Source organism: Pogonomyrmex barbatus, unplaced genomic scaffold (genome assembly GCF_055798465.1).
Source record: "Pogonomyrmex barbatus isolate J1 unplaced genomic scaffold, ASM5579846v1 scaffold2, whole genome shotgun sequence".
NCBI classification, from domain to species: domain Eukaryota; kingdom Metazoa; phylum Arthropoda; class Insecta; order Hymenoptera; family Formicidae; genus Pogonomyrmex; species Pogonomyrmex barbatus.
The window spans coordinates 17,578,305-17,600,136 of record NW_028297116.1 but is presented as its reverse complement, the minus strand read 5'-3'; the positions used below and the strand labels follow the sequence as shown (position 1 = coordinate 17,600,136).

At 39.0% G+C, this 21,832-nt stretch overlaps 1 long non-coding RNA gene across 4 annotated transcripts in view; it reads right to left on the bottom strand.

The window, feature by feature from the left end:
* Positions 1 to 21,832, bottom strand: part of LOC148936725 (uncharacterized) — a 111,513-nt gene that overhangs the window by 46,751 nt on the left and 42,930 nt on the right. For 2 of the 4 annotated variants that reach the window (XR_016139082.1, XR_016139083.1), the window contains exon 2: positions 1,260 to 1,422. The exons of the other annotated variants lie outside the window; for them this stretch is intronic. This is a non-coding gene — a long non-coding RNA (uncharacterized LOC148936725). The remainder of the gene's footprint in view (positions 1 to 1,259; positions 1,423 to 21,832) is intronic. 4 annotated transcript variants of the gene reach the window in all.

Sequence of the window (21,832 nt, the reverse complement as noted above, 5' to 3'; positions counted from 1 at the left end):
TAGGAACGCGTTAATGCATCAGCAATGACTGTGTAATCGTCCGGTCGCAACGTGCCTGCATTTCCTGAAATCTTGTTGATAGTCAACGTACCGTGAATCACCGGGGCATCTCGATTAAATCAGGACACGAGGAGTGCTCGTGTGTACGTGGAAGGAATCGCGTTCCGCCCCACGGCGCGATCTCGATGAGGTCATTTTAGCCTGGCTTCTGTCAAATCAATCCAGGATCGATCGTGAATGCACAGCCGGATGCGATCGAGTCGCATCAATCACGGGGGAGTTCGGTATTTAATTGTATGGAGATTAGCCAAGTGGAAATATATATATATATGTATGCGCAAGGTTAACATGTACGTCAATTCACCTTCTATTGTTCTCTTTCTCTCTCACGCATCTCTCATGTAAAACACGCTCTGTTTAGGCGGCGGTGTCATCGATAGTAATTAAACAGATTAATGTCCGATTCCATCAAGATCGCAGATTTACTTTAATCTTGGTTCAACTTACTCTTCATCTTTTTCTAAGTCTAAGAATTAGAAAAAGATAAAGAACAAGTTAAACGAGAGTTTAAATAAATCTACATTGATGGGGATCGGCCATAAAAGAGTCGAGATCGAAGAACGATCGGAAGTATCCGTTCTTCAATTCCTATGATCGATCAACGACCGATAAAAATCGTATGCAGTTTGTATTGATATATTTCTCGTTTTAATATTGTTTTAATATAACGCCGAAAACAATCGCTATTATTCTCGATCTGTAATTGTAAATATAATTAATTATAAGATCGATATGTACCTTTCACGAACGTTTGTTTCACAATTGATTGTTTTAGAAACGTATCCATTGTTCAGCGTTCATAATTGTCAAATATTTTTTATGTGAACTGCACCAAGATAAAGAAATACGAGAGCGAAAGAGAGAGGAAAAGAAAGAGAGATAACGTTATGAACATCTCCGAAAAGGTATGTATCTCATTGTAAATTAACCAACTATTTTTATCTGAGAAACAGACATGAGTGAGACACCATAAACGAGCTCGTTCCAATCGACTTTACTTCCACAAGAGCAGGATAGGTGCAGGACTTTCGGATAAAGTTTGTCGAAGATGGGTAAAAGGAAGAGAGAGATAGCAAGAATAAGTTACTTCAAGTTACTCGGAGCATAGCTGTTCTGGGGATTGGGGAAGCCCTCTCGATTCTCCGTTGTGCGAGGTTATTCTTCGGTGTCCCGGGATCTAGGAATAGAACTCTACTTACAGCATCACCGCTTCTCCATCCTTTTCCTCTCCATCCCTCCTCTCTTTCGTAGCTGCAGGAAGATGATGAGCAACAAACTGCCGCTAAGGTGCCGTTCACAACCGACCAACCGTCTGTCATCATCGACCATGCTTTTCTCGCTTTTCTCCATTCACAAAACTTTCTGTAATAAATACGTCATATCGCACTTATGTATGACGTCTCTTGTATTGTTGCTCCTAATTAAACAATTTCTACAAAAAGTATTAGGAACATCCAAGTTTTTTTCTAATATAGGAAGGAAGTAGAAAAGATTTATTTAATATTGTTATATATTAATATATACATTAAGTGTGTATGTGTGTGTGTGTGTGTGTGTGTGTGTGTGTGTGTGTTTTAATAAATCTTTACAATTTAGCAACTAATTACTAATTCTTTTTTAAATTATATCTTAATTTCGTAACTGTCGCATTTTGTATAACTAAATTTCGAATGAAAATTTAATAAATTTAAAATGAAAAAGTTCAGCTTTTAATCACATTTGTAAGAAAATATAAAACGCTGTTTGGCAAGAAGTCTGCCAATTTATCTTAATGGTGGAACAAAATATTCTTTGTAATTTGGAAACAAAATATTCTTTTTAAAAAAATTTATTTTTTTATATAAATAAAAAGAAATTCTATATAATCATTACTCTGACCATTCTACTGATTTAATGAAAAAAAACATAATGTTATGCATCAATACATAAGTTAAATAGAAAATATTTTAATTTGCATAATGCATATGCAAAATGCTTATCTGCTTCTACATCCATATATTTTTCTTCAAAGAAAGATCTTTGACTAGTCGGCATTGATCGTGGTTATTTCTATCTTTTGTCAAAGGCACGTACATCGAACGATACAACGAATGAGCTAGAGAAGGAAAGGAGACAAGAAGAGCAAGAGAAAGAGAGAAAAGAAGGAAACGTAAAACATTTCGTATCTTGTGAGTACAACCCCGAAGCGATGATTTAGGAATCAGCTTCGCTCCTTTCTGACCTCGATTTCCATGGAATCCTTAGAAAAATCTTAACCCGAGGTTCGAGCAAACTGCATTCTTCTGCTGTTCGCAGTTTTCGAGGGCATTACGCCCGATCAAATCAACTCCGGAAATCGATTACTAAATTGCTACTAGATTTTTACGAAATAATCATGTAGTAAAATATTTTACGTATTCAAATGGATCAGAAGCTAATAATAAAAGAAAAGAAATATAAGAAACCGTTTTTTAAAAAAAAAAAAATTTCTTCTCGATCTTGTATTACTGCAACTTGTATAACAGTCGATCTTGTATTATTTGACTATTATTGAATTATGCAAAAAGCTGCCCGTGGATCTTTAATTTTATTAATTATGTCTATCTCGAAGCTTATTAACGTCAAAAACGTGATATCTCATAATGTATATCCCATAATTCTACCACTTTCACGAATTTTTGCGCAATTAATGAGTTTCACGCAAATTATATTTTCATCACTTCATTTGCGATATCTTTTCAGTTATTCTTCTTTTTCTCCTTCGTTTCATTCTCATTTCGATAATTGTCCTGTTTTTCGTAATTATCGTAAAGAGGCCAATACAGCCAACGATGCTCGATTTCCCGATTTCTCGGAGACCAATGAAACACAATGTTCGAAAGGTAGTCGCGACGGAGAGAAATATCGCAAAGACATCGCCGAGACATCCTTCGGTAAATCAAATTAGCGCACGACGGAAACAGGCTCTACTCTCCGTGAAAGCAACGGCGAGACCCGCGACTAGAATTCGGTCAAACGTGAGCGTTACGAGGTGAACGTGAGATGACCCTGGTTCCCCGGTTGTCACAACCTCGTTTCCACCCGCTCTTCTCCACCTGTGAAACTGTCGCCGATGGAGAAATCTGACGAAATGTCCTTGCTCGTGACGAGAAGAAGAACGTTTTGCCGGCGCTATTCCCAAGACCGAAATTCACTCGCGTCGCGATGCAACGTCGCGATTTACCGCGAAACCCATTTATTTTCTAACCGAGCATTAATCGACGGTGACAAATGTAATTAGAATTTACTTTGTAATGTAATAACGAGCGGCCTTCCACGACATTTAAGGCGAATCTCCATGTAGTACCTAATGCCTCTTGATATAAGAGGAAATTTAAAAATACGTCCGCTTCAACTACAGCTTGGATTTCAGCATATGCGTGACAACGTTTGATTAAACAAACCGCGACGCATTTCTGTCGTTTCCGCGTAACCACAGCATCAATCGCGCTGTAATTGCGCTTCGTGACAGTACGCATTCTATTGTACCAGACGATCTCTCCGTCGATCGATTTCTCGGTCGGCGCCGCGGGCATGAATCACACTCGCATCCAGACGACGATATTAATCCTATCCTCGAGCGATCACCGGCGAGAGTAGCAGACCTCATTAAGGCACTAAGGGAATGGCATAAATTTAATATTAAAAATATCACAAAATATATATACGCTGCTATATTTATAGAAATATAAATTTAAAATATATTACATTATTTAAAAATATTACAACGTATATATCGCTTTAAACATTTTCATATATATATATATATATATTTTTATATATATTTATTTTTACTATTATTTTTCTAAGTTATTTCTATTACATTATTCCTATAAATTTGCACAAAATTTGATTCGTTCGAGTGTCGCGCTTTTGTCACGTCGTGCGCGATTCAATTTCCAACCGCTCTCTTAAACTTGAAACGGCCCGAGAGAGAGAGAGAGAGAGAGAGAGAGAGAGAGAGAGAGAGAAAGGGGGGGAGAGAGAGAGAGAAAGAGAGCGTTATGATTCACATTGGAATCCAGATGACGCCGAATAACCACATTCTCGTGAGAAGAGGAGGATTAGAGAAACGAACGTGTAACGGAGACGGGGGGGGGGATGCGAGAGGAGGAGAGGCGAGCCACCGCGGATGCACGCGTATTTATATGCGTGCGGCTAGTGACGTGCTCACGCATACGCCAGCACGCTTACGCACGTACGGAACGCGACACGCAGGCACAACGCCGACCGGCGGGGCGCCGGTCGTCTCGCTCGGCGAGGCTCCTGGCGTCAGTCTGTCGGGCCTCCTGGGTCCCTCCTTGAGTTCCGACGATACCCATCGAATCTACGATCCTCCCTTCAACGCGGCGTCTCGCTCCCGCGACCGCTCCACTCTCTCGCTCGCTCTTACCGGAGACGCTTTTCAATTATTCCCCGCATCGCGCTTTAAATTCCTAGAATCTAGACTCAAGACTACAGAAAACGAGCCATCAGGCTGAACGTTTTTGATCTCACTGTTTGGCAAATTATAACGTTACACAGTCGCAGACTTATTTTATTTATCCTTATTTAAATTTTTTTTACTTTTTCATTCTACCACTTGTTAGATGAGATTTTAATGTCACTTGAAATTTTTCGCAATTTCAAATTTCAATTCCTTTCTTTAGACTATTATTATGCACATTATTAATTATCGATGTATTAAAAAATCCGGGATTAATAAAAATATCTATCCAGTTTTCTCTTAAGTTTATATATTAAGTTCATTTTATATATATTTTTTTTTATATATATACATTTTTATTATATATACAACTTTTATGTTTTATGTTGAATATTTATTATGAATTTTACTTAATGAGACTTTATTCAACATAAATAGACTTTCCTCTCCCTTTATTCTCTTCTTGCGCGCATTCTCGTATCTCGCAGATTGAAAATAACATGAACGCAATTCTCTTTCACTCCCCGCGAGCATCCTCGCAAAGACACCCATACACGTCGGAACACCGCGATGCCCTCCCGGTGCGTCTGCAGAATGGCTGGTCCACGTCCGAGTTACGATATCGTCGTCTGCGGCAGCTGTGGTTACGCTAGGGCATGTTGCGCAAGTTAGATCGAGGAACTTTCCCCCGACATAATAGCTAGCACTTAGGCATATATTTTTTTCTTTACGCGAGAACATTTTCTATAACTTCAGGAATTTCTTTTTCGTCTCCGTAAGAGAAAATATATTTCATATATTTATTATTCCGCTATTTCCATTCGGCACCATCACCGATCTGTGTGTCAATCGTGTTAATATAGTTTTCAAAAAACTTAAAATATAAATTCGAAGACTTCCTCTTATTCTCCTCGGAAATTTATCGTACGATTGCGTAAATACCGCGACTCAATTTCTCTTATAAATATATTTCGGCGGTAAGTTTCTAAAAATTTTAATTCAGACTTACATATCTTTCAAATTATAGTTCCAATTTTTCCGGATAAATTCTGTGAGCTGAAAATTCGATTCGAGAAATTAATGTCAACGTGTAAAATTACGTTAGAAATTCAATTTAACTGAACTTTTACAATTAATATTAATTGAACTTTCATCATTCGCTCACGTCGACATGAATATCTCCTTTGCTTACGTTACCCTCGAGTTACGGCCACTTTCATATATTTATCGACTGGAAATAATGCACACTGGCGATCTCTCGCACATGCGAGCGACCTCTCGTCCTTCCTTACACGCGAATAGATCTCTCACGATCGGCCTTTCGCGTACGCGCGATCTCACGCAGCAACGCGCACGCACTTTTGTCGCGTCTTCCACCTCGCGTACGCGTAATGACGTTCGCATACCGAGATACTACCGTTCACGCAATTCGAAAATTAATTTTAGTCGAGTCATGTCAACGTCAGTTTTTCGAGATTAACTTAAAGTTACTTTGCAAACTCCTGCATCTATATAACATAGTATTAAAAAAAAAAAAAACCTGATAAGTTATTGTAGCGAATAATTTCGCGAATCTTGTATTATAAATAAATACAAGAATGAACAATTTTGTATTTATTATAAATAAATAAACAGGAATTAAAAATCTTATATTATAAATAAATACAAGAGATCTGTGAATGCGATGTTAGTTCGTAGAAAGATACACGGTGGTACTAGAACGCATTCTTCCGGAAAAAATTATGTAACTTTTCAATTCAAAGATAGAGTTATGATTATTTTTTTTAACTTAAAAATAAAATTTATTAATTCAATTTGTATGAAATTTAATTATTACTTTAATTATTATTATTACAAAAAATAGCAAGAGTAAGTTCTAAAAAAGATAATTATTAATCAGGTTTGTCAAGTTCGTCTCGGAGAAAAGATTTTGTATCTTCACTTCAGACTGAGAGAAAAGAATTTTCAAAAAATCACAAAAAACACATTTTAGAGAAATTTAGATAAGAAAATAGTTTAAGATAACAAGGAAATACTTTGCTCGATTTATGCTTTTTTTTTTTTAAGAAAAACATTTTTAAAGCAACATTTATACATAAATACAATCAACAAAAATTTATTTCTCGTTTTCTAAGGAAGATTCAAAGTTAATTTAAATGTTTATAGATATAATTATATCGAAAAAATGTAAAATATTCAGCATTAAATACTACTTACTACAATACACTTTATAATAGAAATATTTTAACCTTAGTCCATTAAAAATACTAATAAAGAGGATGATTGAAAGGAAAGAATCATTCATAATTAGTATATTAAATTTTTTAATATATCAATATATATATATATATATATATATATATATATATATATAAATTTTTTAATATATAGATATATATTAATATATTAATTAATATATTAAATTTAACATATTAAATTTTTAAACATCATTTTGCAATAAATTTATATAAAAAAATTGAAACTTCCAAAAATTTCCTATCAATTTTTATCAATCATCATTTTATCAATCTTATTCCTTCAATTTTTTCCTACACCACCAGTGCGCGGCGGTGTAACAGTGTAACGCATATGCGACATAATTCACGGCGGAGCCTTGAGAGAAATAAATAGACGAAACATTAAAGCGGCCATGAAATCATCTCGAATTAGAGTAACGTCGTCGCGCGCGCACACGTGCACCAAACGTCGGGACGGTGTCGCGTGGTCAATCTCGTAACCTCACGTACGCATATATTCCCTCCGTCTGTCCATGGTCTCTTTACGCGGGCGGTCTATAATGCAATGCACACATTCGCAGAGCGGAGCACATGCGTCAATGATCAATCTGCCAAGCCGCGGTATCACATCGTTTGTGATTCGTCATCGTGACACGTCGCTTATCGCCGGGCAGCGATCGACCGCTATACGACGGTTAACGTATGTTCAATCGAGGTAATTGTAGGATAAATACGTGGCGTCGCGATGTCCTCCCCAGACGATAAGAGTAACACGACAGTCATAATAATCACAATTAAACGTATTACCAGAGTTCAGTCTGTAATTGGGATTTATTGTGTTCCCGAATGAAAAGCCGGAAAGTTACGAAAGTTGCGAAATCGTTCTATGAATTTTACGTTAAATAATCAAACTCGGGTTAAGTGGAGATTTAATAATCCTCTAACTTAATCCTCCATCCCGGATAGAAGAGAAACGATGAAAATGCCACAGAAATGCATCACACACACACACACACACACACACACACACACACACACACACACACACACACACACACACACACACACACACACACACAGAGAGAGAGAGAGAGAGAGAGAGAGAGAGAGAGAGAGAGAGAGAGAGAGAGAGAGAGAGAGAGAGAGAGAGAGAGAGAGAGAGAGAGAGACACACACACACACACACAGCACACACCACATATGGGTAATAAAATGTAAAAGATATTTTGCGTGAAAATTGATTTGGCTTCGGCACGAGGGCTACTGCGAAACGTTTCGCGGTATAAAATAAAATAAATGAATAAGTACGCTAGAAATCATTAATGCTACGCGTAATAAGCGTGTATCTCGCTATTAGATAACAGTTGCATTTGAGTTCGGTTCCGGAGAGAGAGAGAGAGATAGAGAGAGAGAGAGAGAGAGAGAGAGAGAGAGAGAGAGATCGAACGAGCGTGGCCGCCTGGATGGTTTAAATGTCACGAGGAATATCACCGCACGAGACGATCGATGAATCAACAACCTGATGCCAGCCGGCTCGCTGGAGGAGAAGAGAACGGTCGCGATGTATATATCTTACGTGACCTGTGGCCCTTTGCCGTGTCTCGTTAAGATCGCTGTTGCAGTTTATTATTGCATCACGGAGTCACCACTATGCTTTGAGCCGCAACTCGTTCGGCTTCTCTCTCTCTCTCTCTCTCTCTCTCTCCCCCCTCTCTCTCTCCCTCTCTCTCTCTCTCTCATCCGCGAATCGGATTCGAGTTGTCACGAGAAATGTCATAATACTCGGTTGATCTTCCGGGTATTGTAATTTCACCGCGACATCAGTGAAAGAGACCCGGAATAAATGATATACCAACAAAGGGAGTATCGAGACGAGACGCTCCGGCGATGCAACGTGCTTATTGCCGCATGCCAAATGCACGTCTCTCGTCATGATATTTACCGTCACGCGGATTGTCCGCGTCTCTAATGCAACTTTAATAACAGACGTGTTTTAAGATAGACCTAGATCGGACTTACAAAGGCACGGGATTCTGAACGTGAATAGAAATGAAATATTTCATGAATGTAAATGTTGTTTTTTTTATTAAAAAATATAAATAAAAGCTGAGCTCTTCTGCTATTTTATTCCGTTTATATTAAACATATATGTATATTCTATGTATTTTTTTCATGTTTTTGTTCTTCTTGTTAATTTTAAATTAAATCTTGCTCTTAATTTTTCGAATGTTTATACTATCCACAGATGTGTGTATATATAGATGTATATAATGTTCATAATGTATTAAGCTTGGATTTAGGGATTTGTTAAACCTAAATAACTATGCAAATCAGTCGATCGGGAAAATATAAATTTGGATTCGCTGGCGTATTTGCGATGCATCCAACGTTTGTTTATTCATATTCGTTTACACCCTTTGTTTGATCTGCGATTCATCTTGCTTGCTTTGTAAGCCAAAATTAAAAATTATTTACAAATCATTTAATATTAACATATACACGTATGATTCTAGCTTGAACACAAACGAGTTTATCGTCGGAAAATATCATTGGCAAAATATGCCGTCCTCGACTTAATTGTTGATCCAATTTTTTTCCGACGACGCGTTAATCATTGATCCATTCGGACTACGCACGTCAACCACAAAAATAGATCCTCCAAATTGTCGTTGGCGAAACGGCCAGCCGGTGCGGCATAATCCAAATTGGGCGCGTTTACGCACGTTACGCTAATTAATTATTGTTACCGATCGCGTGGCTCGACGAAAATCCGACGCTCGCCGATGATTTATCGCTTGCGCAACGATCGATTCGTTTTCCACGCGGCGCGAGTTAATGAGATCATGGTGGGCGGTAATCCGTATTCTCCCCTATTATCTTCCCCTCCCTTCCTCCCTTCCTCCCTGCGTTTACGTGTGCCGTTGCAACTTCGATGTTACGGTTGCGCAACGATAAAGGGCATCGCTTCGTGTTACGGTCGCGGAGAGATTCGAGCGATCGTTGAATTTCAAATGAATGTGAGATTAAACGAGCCATTAGAAAGCCATCACGCGTTTAATAGTAAACGTGTACGTACGCCGATACATGTAACGAGGCAACGTGGCATTTATTTAGAGAGCCGGGGCTGGGTCCGTGCGCGTGTGTGTGTGTGTGTGCGCGCGCGCGCGCGCGCGCGCGCGTGTGTGTGTGTGCGTGGAAGGCAGATTCTAAGCATAAATCAAAGGAAAATAACAATTCGAGATAGGCTTTATTCGTAAATTTTTTATTGCGAGAGAGAGAGAGAGAGAGAGAGAGAGAGAGAGAGAGAGATAAATCGTTAGCGCACGTCTACCGGTGCGCTACAAGCAATTATAATAACATCGCACGACAATTCAATATAAATGACAATGAGCGTTGAATTGTCGATGGAATGGAATATTCGTCCCGCATACGAAATCGCGGATGATCGATGCAGTCGGCATTTTTTTCTTCGCGTCGACGCACACGCGCAAATGTGCAACCGTGCGCACGTGTCAATGCTAAATTCAGCGAAGTTTGTCCCGACGTAAAAGCGGTAAGCAAATGATAGACTAGAGCAAATGTTCTCGGAAGTAATAATGCTTTAAATTGCGGTGTTATTTATTACACGAGGGAATGAACGATGCGCGAGCGCATTATCAAGACTGTATTTCGCAAAATAACGCATCTTCTCGCGTTATCAGGCGCCAAGTAATTCGCATAATCTCCCCTCTTTCTCTCTCTCTCTCTCTCTCTCGTCATTTCTTTTAGAAACTCATTTATCTTATCGAAAATGACTCAACCGCCACTATTGAATGCAACATCGACAGAGATCTTGATTCAAAGGCCGCGCCGTGAATGGAAATTATGCGGCGATTCATGACTCGATTTCGTTTCGTGGAAGTTATTATTCCGCGGAATAATTCGCGAATATTCTGCGAATTTCATCTTTGCGCAGCTGAAAACGCGCGACCTATTATCGTATATCTCTCGAATCCCATTCATCGCGAGACACATTAGGCGAGTAATCGAGCTCATATTTTCGAGGAAACATTCTTTTTGAAAAGGAGAATCGTAGCAATCGAATATTACAGTTCTCGCGAACGAATAAGATAATACATATATCGCGACAATAAATCGTCCGGCGAAGAAAAGAAAAAAAGTATAATTAAACGTACGTATACGTACGTATACAGCTTTGAAATATTTTAAACGCTTATTAGACTTCCAATTCGCGCTGAAACAACTTAACGATATTTAATTGCGATTTCAAAATTATGCTCCGCACGCTCTCTACCAATTAACATTGTTGAAGCGCGAACATTTTTAAATAAATAATTAATTTTATCGTATTAATTTTATTTTGTTTGTTTTCTTTCCTATTCCGCGAGCTTCCTTAACACGGTGCCGAAGCAAATACCTCTCTAACTAGACTCGTGTGTAAAATGTCGCGTGAAAAAGTTTCTCTCTCGACTTCTTCGCACGCATTATTTGATCGGGGGTGAAAAGTTGTCAATGGTAATCGCGATAAGTGGCGGAAATAGGCAAAACGACATAAGCGGCAACTCAACAGGTGGATATAGCGTGAGCGACTGTCGTTCGAGGGAGCATATTTCGCCTCCTGTACAACGGATACGCGACTACCATCGCGCAGCCGGCCTGGCGGATCATCGTAACGTGACCTAAGTAAGCCTAACTGACCCAGCCTTACGTCGACCTGTTGCAAGCCTCGCATTTAATATCGCGCCTCGACATATCCGGCCGTGCACACTCGGGCATTCACGTGAATGTCAACGTGAGCGAGAAATGATTTATGGCGGCGTTTATTGTCAAAGCCTTCGGATAATTATTTCTGTGTGCCGGGGGATTACATTAATTATCACGCTTCGAGCGCGATCTCGCCAAACGTGATCGATCGTTAATGTAAAACGTAAATGGAAATGCCGCGGAGATTGGCTCGCTGTCGGCATTTCAATGCGACCGGCCGCGGCGGTCGCGATGCTCGCGACACTCCAGCATTATGTAATAATCACGTTCGTGTATATAACATGTATCGCGCGACGTCTCTCGCAACCGAGGCGATATCGCATTCTTACGAAAAATACGTTATCGCACGCGTAATTGGATGTCACTGATGCAATTACGTTAGCCTTCGGTCGGAGAAAAGCCGCTGTGTGTTGCGCGAGTCAATTTTGTATTTTTACGTGATATCCTGCCCGATAATCCTAGGCGCGACGTCTGGCGCCAGCCGCTTGTCCGCGTTAATACGCCTCGGACAATCCCGAACCCCGCGAACTATTATTACACACGGCGAAATAACGCAAGGATAGAGCGTCCGCAAATGACAGAGACGTTAATGAGCGTCTTAAAGTCCGGGGATGATAAGAATATTAAATCATCGTGATTAATTAATCGCCTTGTAACCTTTACGTTGTGCGTTTACTTCTCACACACTACTTGAGATTTTAATATCACTTCGGTAAATACACCTCCCGGTGCGAATCCTCGCGGATATGCCTCAATCGAGCCGCTTCTCCTCGCGATACCGACAAATACCATCAGATATCTCTCTCTCTCTCTCTCTCTCTCTCTCTCTCTCTCTCTCTCTCTCGCATTTTGACGTGAAAGAAAACACGGAGGAGTACGAGAGGCTCTCCTTTGCGGTCTCGGTGCCGCGCGAGCGCGTGAACACAATTCCCAACATCTGACGCGTTGTGTCGTTTTCGCGTGCGAGAGATCGAGGAGGATCGATGCGAGTTCGCGAGGGATATATTTGCCAGCCGATTATTAAATTCGCAAGCGCGCAAATTTTGTCTCTCATTCACGAATTCCGCATTTGTCGCGTTTGCACGCACGTCGCGCGATTCACGTTTACGAGAAAATCTGGACGCGCGCAACTGTCGCGCGCAGCTGTCGCGCTCGCTCCGCACGCGGGATCAGACGCGAAATTAGGCGACGATATTCTGGGCACCTGTCGGTGCCTATGAATAAAGCGCGATGCTGACTTTGTGTAAATCTGGATCCCAAGCACGGCCGGCCTCTTAGCTAGAATTTCGCTGGATTTTATTTCGAGTGACGTCCCCCGAAATTACGCGCTCGCGCGACAACTCGCGCCGTTCGTTGACGCGCGCGAAAATCATCGAATTGTAGCGCGCTTATATATTCTTTAATAAACGATCTCATTTATTTCGTCAGGTGTATAGGAGGCCTAAAACGACAGATGCAACTCGATTCTCTCGGCAACGCGAAACGTCGCGTCTAATTCAAGTTTCTCTCTCTTTCTCGTCGCGCGGCGAGCTTGGACGCTTCGCGGAAATTTCTTAACGAGCGCGAAACTAGGTACGTCGTCGGTCCATTCATAAATTCCGAGTATCATGGCAATTTCGTTTCGCGAGTTTCGCGGCTAGTGGGCACGACTATAATTGGAGTGACTCGCGTTAAATTAGTGAGAAACTCGCGCGTACGTGGGAAGCAGATGGAACAGTGAAGTCAATACGTGCGACTTCGTACCTTGAAATAGTCGCCATTTTTCTCTTAAATGCAACTTTATTCGAACTCACTCGAATGCCAATTATATTTATAAATACCCTACCGCAAAAATAATTTTTTAATATTACTAAGATAATTATTATTAATCCCCCTGTCACAAAAATTATATGAAGAAAATAAGAAATATTAATATTCTCAAATTATGTCAAATTCGCAAAACTTTTATTTATATCCATAATGTGAAAATATTGCGTATATTTTTATAATATTTTGGCGGAGATCTCAATAATACAATAATCGCTTTCATTTAACATTAAAACTTCTTGACGAATATCTAAAAATAATATCTGCTTGAAACATTAGCCGGAAGCTGAGAAAATATATAACACTGGATCGGATGACGATTTCTCTTGATGGATGAATCGTACTCCCTTTCGGCTAGTTTTACGATCTCGATGACAAATGTCAATGACTGTGTCGTTTTTACTATTCAGACATCGTACACCCGCGGGAAGAGGCTTAACTGCGCCGCGTTCGACGTGCGTGTCCGAAATATAGGAAGCAACGTTGAAAATTCCGGAACGTCAATGGACAATAACATGATTACCAGTCCGCCCGACGCGGAGACCTCATTGAGACGGGAACCACTACGTGGCGCCTCATTCATGAATTCCAAGTATAACCGCAAATTGGTTTCGCCGGTTACACTGCCCTGCCAGAAGCCTACGTACGTAATTGCACACGCGTTGCACGCACGCACTCGGTTCTCCAAATGCATTTGCGAGGCGTCAAGATCGTAATTCCCGTTCTTCTCGACAAAGTAACGAAACAGTTGATCGTCAACGTGACAACAATGTTCGCGATGACGATAAAAATAATATTAAATTATCTAGAGATAGATTACAAATATTGTTACAATTAAATGGAAAAAACTTGTTGTCGAAAAAAATTAATGCAATGCTTTTTATTAACAATGATTTAATGAGTGTTATCAATGAATCATCTTAAATTTGAATTTATATCCCATCATTTAATCAGCACTTTTAGACGAACTAACTTCCCGGTTCTAGTTTGTAGTTCCCTTTTAGATGATCGGGATAAATTTGAAGATTCTTGGTTGAAGGAATTTTGACGTTTCATCAACGTAATAAATTATTGGAAGGTCGAAGAAACGCAGTCATCGTTCGGGTTAGTGTCAGAGATCAAGATGAAAATAAAATCGCCGCTAATAACGGCTTAATGATCCATGAAGCGGAAAAGGCGAGCCATTAGCCTTGATGCTCTCCCGAGATATGAAGAGACAGCATTAAAAAAATTTGCGTTATATTGATTAAATAATTAACGAGGTGAAAATTATACTTCCCATCGGCCTGAGATGTCTATCGCATATATATATATATATATATATATGACTTGGGCGCAATTAATGGGCGCGCCACGCTCGCCGACAGCGGATTTAATGATACGTTTATTTAACTCCTCATTCGGTCTTATCAATAAGGGAAGGGATTCGTCGATGCGTTCTACCTCGTATCTAATTTTTTTTTTATTTTTTTTCCTCCTTCTCTCGCGACGATTTTTTTTCTCTCTCTCGCACGCCCAACGAACCGTGTAATTTGATCGTCTAGTTGAGCCATTCATGCAAGCGGGGAAAAGCCGAAGAAGCCTAAATATGAAACACAGCATTTTTGTGCGTGCTAAGGGACACATCTATTAAATACCCATCAAACTCGCAGCGTGATATTGATAGGGAAAAAGCGGGGAGGGAGGAGAGAGAGAGAGAGAGAGAGAGAGAGAGAGAGAGAGAGGGGGAGAGGTAAATATATATCCGGATTCTTTTTGATGAATTAAGCCGCCACTACCATTAAGTCCCATTCAGCCGCGGCAATTACGACTGCTAGTACGCAATTTGCGCCGGTGACGAGTCACATACTTGACTCGAACATTAATTGTAAGTGACCGCTCGTGGGCGTCGCAGGAAGCTGTGTGTGGTGCATACACACACACACACACACACACACACACACGCGCGCGCGCGTTGCAAGTGTGACGTTTCAGGAAAAAAATCCTACAGCGCATGTGGGATCATCACAGGATTTCCTGTTGTTGGCACTTGAGAAAACTTCTATTTCGCGAGTATTCAGATTCGGTTTGACGTAAAGTGAAATTATTTGAAATACGAAAAGAATAAAAGAACGGCAGTCATTCGGCAGAAATGACGTCGCTTTGTGTACACGTAATACGCGACACAAATTCACTTTGAGAGTGATGTAAGATACAGATATAGTGTCATGAATTAACTTTTTTTCTCTGCCAACAATGCATGTCATGTCTCTTTTCTCGTGCGTGTCCATCTTCCCGGGATTTCGTGGAAACGGAACGTGACACTAGCCAGGGCTGTTCTAATTGTACCTGGAATCGATTAGAAAAACTCGTCTCTCGCGCTTTTATTTACTTCGTTTCTTACAAGCACCGTCACGCCTCTCGCATCAGTCTTATTCAACTTTCTACAACACCTTTTGCGACACGTGCTAAAAGATTACTAATGACAAATTCAATATCTCGCAAACTGCGCAGTCAATACACCATATTGAATATATTTCCATTTTGTAGGATTGTCTTTCATACGTAAGCTTTAAGTTTGCAAGTAAAAAGATTATTTTCTTATACCTTTTACAAATCAATTTCAAGTAGGCCATTTTAAATTATAATCTAGGCTACGCGTTTAGCATAATCCAGTCACACACAGTCGATCTTTTGCATTATCGACGATTGCCATATCGACGATTTAACTAGCTTGTATGAATATAGAAAACGACTATTGAACGGCGTATTTCAATTTCAAAAGTTATATTAGCACATATTTTTATCATTAATATACGTTTTTTCAATGCACACACGCACCGTACTTTTTCGTATAAATTATCGTTACTTACACGAATCCTGCAGAGAATCACAAAAATTGTGTGTGTTTATATATAATTTTACTTTTCTCTGAAACTTTGCACGCAACTTTATTTGAAATTTAAAACAAAAAATACGAAAAATCAATTAATGCCATCAGATATTCCATTGTACATAATAGATACATAATCGTGGATAAATTTTTATCAATATTTTTAACATTCTAACGTCATTATGCTTATAATAAAATAATAATGTTTCAATGTTAATATATCGCATTATCGCATTACTGGAAATTGGATGTTAAAATCATTAAATTTCTACAAATGTCAATACGCAAAAATGATTCACTCGTGAGGCAGCATTAATCATGGCTGCTGAATACATCGATATATAAATAGTAAATACATATTACCAGTATCCTTTGCCGGATTAATTATAATTTTCAGCAAAATATAATCGTAAGGCTTTTACACTAATAATCAAAAGCGTAAACATAACTATTGAATATTATTATTCTCATTATTACTGTACACGTTTCATATTAATAGATAAATAAATATTTTCATTTATTACTTTCTATATAAATGAAAAATTCTTGAAAAATTTATTATTTTATGTATAAATAAAAAATTCTGAGATTCATTGGTCATTGACAAATTCATTATCAAACTTTTCCGATTTAGTGGCAACCCTCTAAAATTAAATATATTTAACGCAAAGATGTCAATAGAATGTCAATTATGCAACAGAGCGCGATTGCATCAGATAAGATAAATAAAAGTAGTATCTCATCGGCAGGTTGCCCCGCATATATTTATAATTTCATTTCCCTCTTCTATCGTTTATTAAAACGTCTCCCTTATTTCTTCGGCATATTAAAACTTTTTGCGAAGTATCGGGGACCGATTTTATCTCGAGTCTCTCTCTCCCGCAGCGCGCGTATCTGTATAAACTTCCTCGTGGCATAATTCAGGTTAAAAGCCCAAAGAATTCCCGATTAGTTCGCGCAACTTCATTTCCTCTCTGTCGTCAATTTCAACGAACTCCCCGCGGCGTTCGTGCTACACATCGTAATCAAATAAATTCCGACTCCTAGAAAATACCTCGGCTATTCTTTGCTCTAATAAAATGCGTTCCTATTCCGTTCGCGAACTTTGATCGATATGATCGATATTGACCGATATTTCTCAGAATTTATATAAATCCCGTTATAGGTGTTAAATAAAATTTCACCGTGGCATATATAATCTTCCCACTTTATCGAATTATGAAGTATAAAATAAGTGCGATAATAAATTCATTGAATTCAATATTAAGTATTTTTACAAATTCCTCTCTGAATTCTGTTATACATCAATTAGCAGACTATTTTAAGAATAAATTTAATTAAACAAAAACATGTGTAGCAACTTTGCTTGTTTATTGAATACTTTAAACATGGATTGGAAAAGTTGTTCTTTCAAACTGCAAAGTAACAAATACATAAGCAAAATCTATGATTGATTTTTCAAGTAATATACGTGTAACATTTTAGTTATTATTATTATTATTACATAACGGCAGATATTTTTCAAAGCTGGTAATTGTTAACCATTGTGTCGTGTCTTATTAGTTAAAAATAGCAAAAACGTAGGTGGCAAACAAAAATCACTCAGAGGCTCAATAATGGCAAATCAAATTTAATATTTTTCGCGATGAGCACCGAGAAAGAGATGACAAGCTCAATGGAGCTCATTGTGACGTCTGTGCACAAGCGTACGGCGTATTCGGTTTACTTTGTCGCCGACTCGTCGCACGCGCACGTACGCGTGCGCGCGTAACGAAGGAAGCATAAAAGCGCGATATGAATAATGTAAGCTTATGTAACATCCCATGTCACCGGGAATGTTATAAATAGCCCTTGCTGGCGACCAATGCCGAGATCGCACACACGACATACGTGACATATCCGTGCGCGAGCGCACGCGTGCATCCCCTTCGTGCTTCACCTTTCATCGACACGCGATCCAGCAGCAAGGGCAGTTCATGGCGGGCATTTGCGGTTCTTTGGAGAAACAGGCGAACCGTGGAAGTCGAGAAAATCTGCCGTACAGCAAAATGTTAATCCTCCGTAAAATGTAATCTTTGAACTTTTTTTTTAAACTCAATAAGCTCTCTGATTTGCCTTTTCTTTTGCGCAATAAGCTTACGTAGTAAAATTATATTACAATTGTAATAGAAAGGGAATGTAGCAAAAAAAAAAAAAACGCACGAATGTTTCAATAGATTCTCTACGGTGTGCTTGTTTAAAAGATAAAGAAAACGAACAGAATAATAATGTATGAAAAGAAGAACGTTTCGATAGACTGAAGCGTTTAAAAATATACGTCGCTGTTTTAAGGAGGAAATTGCAGATTGGTAGAAAACAAATTTATCTTTTAGGATACATTTTATATCAAATTTAGACTTTAAATGTGACCGTTAATTCCGTCGTACAATTATTTATCATTCAATTTCAGACAATGACCGGATGTCTCGAGGTCCTTGAACTTCGAATTCAATTCAAATTTCCACAAACGGAAAGAACAATCATACTTTGTCGTATGAGAAAAAAAGATAAAAACAACTTTGTGAGAGGTTATAAGTTGAAAACCTATTTATAGGTTATAAGACGAAATTATGATAAAGTCAGAAGTGAATCGATTAGCTTAATATTTTAACTAGAACATCGCAAGTCACATGTCATTTCATGAAAGACGCAAAAATCATAGTCGTTCTGCGTTATAAAATGAATTAATTTGCATACACGTGACACAAGTAAAATATTGCGATGAGACGTAAAAAGCAAAGTTTCCAAGGAATTATTATGTTGTTATTCTCGTTACAATAATTTTCGTTGTTTGTACGACAATCAGAAAATTATTTAAACAATTTTAAACGTATGTACATTAATTCGCGTAGATTAAATTACAATCGAATAAAAATTAATCGTGTCAAAAATAATGGCGTCGATCGAATATCTCACTATTACCGAAAGCCCGTTCGCGTATTTACAACGCACGATGCGAGCTGAAAACAAATCGACAGGCAAGAAAGATGGTTCGGTTCAACGGTTTCGCAGAAGCATGAATGTGCGCTTTGGTTATAAAAGGAATCGAAGAGAGAAGTGAGAGGAAGAAGAAAGAATGAACTGGCGAGAGAGTGCGGGAAAATAAAATAGAAGGTAAGGAAGAAAGGAAGAAACGAGGAACGTCGTGCATCGTCGAGGAGGATCAGCGGAAGATGACCGCCTGCTGATTGCGCCGCTTCCAAGAATGAACCGACCGTATATATCGATATTTAATGACTCCTCGGACGATAAGTAAATTGCAAAACTGTCGTTAACGAGATGAATAAGTCGCGTTTTGATCGCGCGGAAATAGAAGGAGAAGTTTTATAAATAACGATGACATTTTTTTAAACATAAATTAAGATTTATCGGGCTTTCTTGTGAAATAAAATGTACAAAATCACATCACAAATGTGAGAAAAATAAGAAACGTTAGAAACGTTAGAAGGCAAGGGTGCAAACAATTTCGACGGACGAGACGATATACGTATGGACCGAATGTAAATGAAACTAGAGAGAAAGAGATGCGAGGAGAAGAGAAAGAAGCGAGGCTCATCCTGAATAATGAAGAGTAAAGAAGCAACATGAGAGGTTGAGAAAGAGGAACGGTAAAGCGTTACCTCGTGCAAGAGGACCGGTGCCGGACGCTTGCCTGCTGGCTCCTTCGATTCCGAGAACGAATCAAAGATGGCCTCCGATAAAAGAACGCCTTCGTTGATACTTTGATACGTCAAACGGGGACAATGATCCCGGCGATTGCCGGCGAGATTCGCCAAAGTACGAGCAACGAAGCGTGACAAAGTACGAAATGATAGCTTATCGATCACACGTTATATGATCTTAAAATCATTTTTAGTATGCGACGATGACGTCTCTCTGCAGGTCAAAGTGCCGGTTTCGATGGTACTCCTCCTTGCAATTATGTTGCTTTGAAATCCGCAATTAGGCCACAAAAGCTTTATAAATATATTTCAATGTTATTCCATATGATGTACGTAAAATAAATTTTCATTTTTTTTTAAATAAATTCTAATTATCTCCATTCTAAAACTTTTTTTTAAAGGGAAAAGGAGAAAGAACGTAACGAAATTTTGCTTCTTCATGGAGTCAAAAAGGACTTTCAATAGCGGTTACTCTCATCTTCGATCTAGACTCAGGGGGTAAAAGCTGTACCGTCGCTTAACGCGTGGAACGACGTTCTTTTTTTCTTCAAACGTCGATTCTACTTGACAAGAATTAAACGGCCCGGCAAAGTTCTACGGCGCGCGTAAACGGGAGAGACGGGAAAGAAAACGGTGGGAGAGAGACGCGGATAGAGGGAAAGGAGCAAAAGAAGCACCGAGGCGGGCCCGCGGCTCTCTATCTCGTGTATGGAGTTCTCGGAGGGAACGCGATGTTCCTGGAACTCTCGCCCTCCGTGGCCCTCCTCGGCCCCGACTTCACGGTTCAGCTAACTTTCTGCCGGCTCTTATTACGAGCAGCTCGACGCTTTATCAGACTCGCGTGTACAAGCGTACTGTACTTCGACCCCTTTTGCTCCTCTTGCGTCTTGTCCCGCTTTTCCCGTTTCTCCACCTCGCCGGTGTCTTTTATAAAGTTCCCTTCGTTTCTCTCCGCTTTTCACATCAAGCTCACCTAAGCTTCCAAGATAGTTCTATCGAAATCTTGACACGTAATACACAAACACGATTTACGAACGGTGTGTATGTGTGTGTGTGTGTGTGTGTGTGTGTGTGTGTGTGTGTGTGTGTGTGTGTGTGTGTGTTACATTTCCACGTAAAAAAGTCGAAAATCTGATAAAAAGTTAATCGGCAATGAATTTCTGTCGTGTCATGTTAAATACAAACACGTATGCGCAATAAATATTTTTAGCAGGAATAATCTTTCGATCGCGAATACGTTATCGATTTTTTTAAGCGATTTTTATCTGGAGATTCCAGGAACAAGATAGAAATTTCTATTCCAGGTGCCACGAATCGCAATAAATTCGATGTCTGACGTAAGTATAATGTAATGGTTTCGGTAACGTTACGATCGCTATCGGATCGGTACCATTGACCAAATTACATGGCACACTTGCCTCTGGTAAAATTCGCTGCGAGTAGAAAGGAGTGCACCATATTGTTGCGCCTTAACTGTGGTACACAAGTCTTATTTTAAAAGCTATACCGGGGATATTTCAAGCTGTTACAGGAATTTTTCAATTTTACCGGAACAAAAGTGATCATTGTTACTTTGCAACGGGAAGATGAAAGAACGGACATTTTGTGCCTACAGAATGTAATATCGAAAAAGAATAGAATAGGTTTTTCACTTTTTGTTTTAAACACGTCAATATGTTGAGAAACAGAGAGATATAATAATATCAAATCTTATATCAAAATAATGTTTACAAAAATGTTCGCAACATTGTACGATTACGATTTCGTGTGACAATTGAACTCTGAAGATAATAAATAAAAGTTGTCATTATATATATATATATATATATACACACATACACGCGTATTGTAATTATTATCTTCAGAGTTAATTGCACATATATGTATATATGTGCGCGCACGCACACACATACACACACCACACATACAAATTTTAATTTTTTATATA